At 26.4% G+C, this 5,005-nt stretch overlaps 1 long non-coding RNA gene across 1 annotated transcript; it reads left to right on the top strand.

Moving 5' to 3' along the window:
- The first annotated feature begins 868 nt into the window (after positions 1-868).
- On the top strand, positions 869-4,650 carry LOC111908679 (uncharacterized). The gene is made up of 4 exons (XR_008224069.1): positions 869-1,130; positions 2,814-2,895; positions 4,161-4,260; positions 4,393-4,650. It is a non-coding gene; the product is annotated as an uncharacterized LOC111908679 (long non-coding RNA).
- Positions 4,651-5,005: the final 355 nt, after the last annotated feature.

Below are 5,005 nucleotides of genomic sequence, written 5' to 3'. Positions count from 1 at the left end.
CTACTAGAATATTAAACTATAAATATTCAAAAAATTCTAACATAATATTAGAATATTCTAACAAATCTAACAATTCAAGTAAAATATTATAATATTTTAACATATCTACCAATTTGAGTAGAATATTAGAATATTCAAACATTTTAAAAATTCGATTTGATTATTTACAGTGTAATATTCTATTAGAATACATCACTAATATTTTGAAAAAAATGGTGATCTTTTTATTTTTTTTATTTAATATTTTTTTTTTGATAAATTAAATAATGAAAATAATATTTAAAAAAATAAACTTTTAGATTTTTCCTTTTATTTTGCAATTTATAATTTTTTTTACGTTTTTGATCTCCAAGATAAGTGGCTATGATCACGTCCCATGTCTCACAAAATTAACATGGTCTCAATGTGTATATATATATATATATATATATATATATATATATATATATATATATATATATATATATATATATATAGGAATGAGTTCTATGGAAAACAAATAACTAGGGCAACATCTACCGGAACCAATAATCAAATGACACGTGTCCATTTCTTTCTTCACAAGTAATGTATTGTGGAAGTTATTATGAAAGTGATGTGTTGTCATGTTTTCATTTATTCAAATATGTGTTGCCCTAATCATTCATTTTCCATATAACTCTTCCCTATATATATATATATATATATATATATATATATATATATATATATATATATATATATATATATATATATATATATATTTACATCACCTAAAACAATGTGGCCCCTTGAATGTTTTTCATTGATTATTTTAAACCACTAGTTCAATTCCGCTGATGTCATCATAATAAAAAGGAACTACAAAGAGGCATTTTGTTACCGTCTAAAACCATTTTTCCTCCAAAATACGGATTGCTCACTTCCTATTTCTCTCTTTGGTGAAGATATTATCAAGAGCCGATGATCTCTCCAATTTCTATCCATGTTCTTCCTCCTCAAAATCAATGATCATTAAGCCATCTTATTATATATAACGAGCCACTTATCTTCTCCTTCAATGAATCTCATGCGGCGTGTTTGTCACCAACAACTTGAAATTGAGATTGACTACCAAAGATTATTCCTAGTGCGCTTTTCTTATTCTCAAGGTACGCATTCTTTTTAATTTTTTTTATCTCAAGTATGCTAATAAAGAATGTTATCGATCTTGCCTACTTTATCTTCTATTGATTTTGTTAATTCAAATGTCACTGATATTGCCTACTGTATCTTCTGTTGATTTTGCTAATAAAAATTTTGGTTCATATTGCCTAATGTATCCTTATCGGTTGCCAGAAAATTAAACATCATACATGAATGAATCTGAATCTGAAGGTAACTTTTTGAAATTGCCTTTTGATATTCTGATGTATGGTTAGTTTTGCAATTATTCCGAGTTTTAAAGTTTTAGTTTTAATTAGGATTTTTTTATGAAATTAATTGCTTTGGGTTTTTGTAGCTTCCATTTGAACATTAATATAGATTTATTTATGATGCATATTAGTTGTTTGATAAAATGCCTGAACCAAAAAAACACTTTGGAAACTTCCATTGCCATCTGCAAATTTTTGACTAAAATACCCATGTTTCTTTTTTTCCCATTAAGGCATTGTTTCATTTGTATGGCTACATTACATAATATAATATGTCTTTAAGTCTTGGTAGATAATCTGGAATGTGCAAATTCTCTAAAAAATATGAAATAAAGCTGCAAGAAACGGAAAAAAAAAAAAAAAAAAAAGAGGGAAGGCATGGAGACGACTGAAGTTGTTGTCCCCACTACTCCAGATGATAGAACACATTGAAAAAAAAGGAAAATATGTCTGATTACAAAAAGCATTACTCATTTTTGGATTAATGATCTGGAATTGTGGTGTGGCTTAAGTAATGCATGTGTGTTAAATTTTTATAGCAGGTTTACTATATTATTATGATTATTCCACAAACAAAATTTTATAACAATAATTTTATTATTGTTCGTAACAAACTATGTTGACCAAGTCTATTACTATAAATTTGTTTTCAGTTTAAATAACAAACTATGTTGACCAAGTCTATTATTGTCAATTTATTTTAAGTTTAAAGGTAATATTCTTAATCTTTGGCTTAAGCAACTGAGTTTGTTATTCCACGAACAAGATTTTATAAGAATATTTTTTTATTGTTCGTAATAAACTATGTTTACCAAGTCTATTATTGTCAATTTGTTTTAAGTGTAAATAACAAACTATGTTGACCAACTCTATTATTGTCAATTTGTTTTAAGTTTAAAGGTAATTTTCTTATAACCAAGGGTATAATTGTCAACATGAGCACATACTTTACAAATTTTAATTTCTTTGATTAATCTTATATTCTTATTTATGCAGATGATCATTACAGTTATACCGTCAATCATAAACATTTTCCAAAATAATTATATGTATATTTATCATGTTTCAATATATAGAATCCAAACATTTATGATTAAATCATTTAATAAGGAAATATTATCTTTAAATCTTTTCAAAATCATGTCCCCTTATCAATTTAGAAACCATCATTTAATTTAATCTTATTAAAAAGGATTTAATTCATCTATTTTTGATACATATTTTTATTTAATATAAAATCACGACATATGTTTTCCAATTATATCTCTATATTTGTTAACCAACTTTAATTCGTTATTATCTTCACCAATATCCTTTAATTTCATTTTTTGTATATCCATTCTTTATAGTATGTTATGATATCCATTCACGCATTTACTCTTCTCTCCAACTTTATGTACTTCATCTTATATTTTACAGTATACAACATATATGAGTACCAACAATGAAAGAACCAAATCAAAAACATCGTCATGCCCACCACTGTCAAACATCACAAATGGTAAACATTTAATTTAATATTATAATTAGATGTTCAATACATATAATTTATTGATTTTCTTTTTATGTAATATATATCCCCGTTAAATTTCATATTTAATGTCTAATATATTTTCATTTCATCCACCTTTATCATACTTTTTTTAAGAAAATAACTTCTATATCCCCACTAATTGTCGAGTTATTCGAAAATGTCCGGAATTACATTCAAACTCATCATCCCATAACGTCGAATTTGAAACCTACAACAATTTCATCAAGCTCGCCACAAATAATCAATGAGAGTAAATTATTAATAATTACTTTCATATTATTCTCTCACTGCCAGTCAAAACCATATAAAGACTATTAATTTTTCCAAATTTAATAATTATTATGATACTAATAAATAGTTATAAACGGTTCATATATGTCGCCGACTTCAAATGTCCAAACAAACAAAATGGAACAACTTTCAAGGATGTAAGGACGCATCACATATAATTATTATGTAATAGTTATCCTATTTTATATTACTACTTATTATATTTTTTATATTTAATTGATTATAAATTTAATTTCAATATATGTACATTAATATTACATATACATATTCATATTTTCATTGTCATTTACAATACAATTTGTTTTCCAGAAAATTGTATCTTCATAACGCCTTTTTCTCAAGTTACTCGAGAAGTTACCACATCACCTTCAACATTATCCTCTCATAACCGTATACAGCAAAATGTGCAACATTCATTTATTTCCTCAAGGTCGCCACTGTCACATATCACCGGTCAGGGTAAATTTTTTATAATTATGTTTACCTAAACAATTTAGATAATATAAAAATTTTAATACATTCAATATTTACTAACATAAAAAACTACGAATAAATAGTTGTAATATACTTTATACCTTTTTTCACGTTTACAAGTTACTTCACAATTATTACCAACACAATCATTGATCTTATCTAATCATTATTTTTTTCAAAAAAATGTGCTATATTTCAAGAAAATAACACAATAAAAACGAAAATAGGGAAATGAAAACAGTTCGATACAAAAGATATTCCTTTTATTGATTTAAATGAAGATTTTGTGGAGAAGTCAAGCAATATTACTATTCGTTCTCAACCTTCCTTCGGTTATACTGATAAGATTGATTACCAATGTATGTTATCATCTATTTTGTTAATACATCCACTTATACATTTTTGCACTATTAATTTTGTAAATATTCATTGTCTTATTAATAATTTAAATTATGTTTATTTTGCAGCGTCAAGAAAAATAGAAACAAACATTTGTGCCTTATAATTCAGTTGGTCAAAATGATGTAAAGATTGACACCCAAACTAAATGTATTGGCATAAGCAAAGGTATTGTTTCTTTCTATTTAAAATTTAAAATTTTGGTTATTCAATGAAAATTATCCTTTCAATATGTTATCACCCTTTTCATATTACGCTTATAGTATATATTATGTGATGAGTTTTTCTGTTTCTTTATAGATTATCTGGATTTTGGTAATGCGGTATATGTTTGCTCTGTACATAAAGCTAGGGTTCGAAAGGGAGAAGCAATAAGAGGAAATAAAGATTTAAGGAAAACGTTTTATTCCATATGTTGTTACAATGGAAAAGTAGAATTACCAAACTTGATTCACCCACCTTGGTTATTGCTTGATTTATATAGCGGAGTTACTGAAAATTCCATTCCATTTTCAATGTAGATTTTTCAACGAGACTACTTATATACCTCGCATGAAGTTGACCCCATCCAATAAAAAATACTCAATTATGTTTTCAACGTAGGCAATTCCTAATAGCAGTTTGTTTCGCTATAACCATTAACAAAAGTCAAGGACAATCGTTATCAAATGTTGGATTATACTTGCGTATATCTGTTTTCACCCATGATCAGTTATATATAGTTGTTTCTCGTGTAACAAGCAAAAAAAGTTTAAAAGTACTCATATGTGACGAGGAACGTCGTTCAACTAATAAAACAAAAAACGTTGTTTACAAAGAGGTCCTGCAAAGTTTTGTCATGTTCATTTGCTCCTTCTTTTTGGAAATGGCTGGTGGAGTAGTTAGGTATCTTCATGGATCAACTTTTTTTTTT

Source organism: Lactuca sativa, chromosome 5 (genome assembly GCF_002870075.4).
Source record: "Lactuca sativa cultivar Salinas chromosome 5, Lsat_Salinas_v11, whole genome shotgun sequence".
In the NCBI taxonomy this organism is placed as follows: domain Eukaryota; kingdom Viridiplantae; phylum Streptophyta; class Magnoliopsida; order Asterales; family Asteraceae; genus Lactuca; species Lactuca sativa.
This window is presented reverse-complemented; position numbering and strand designations above follow the sequence as displayed.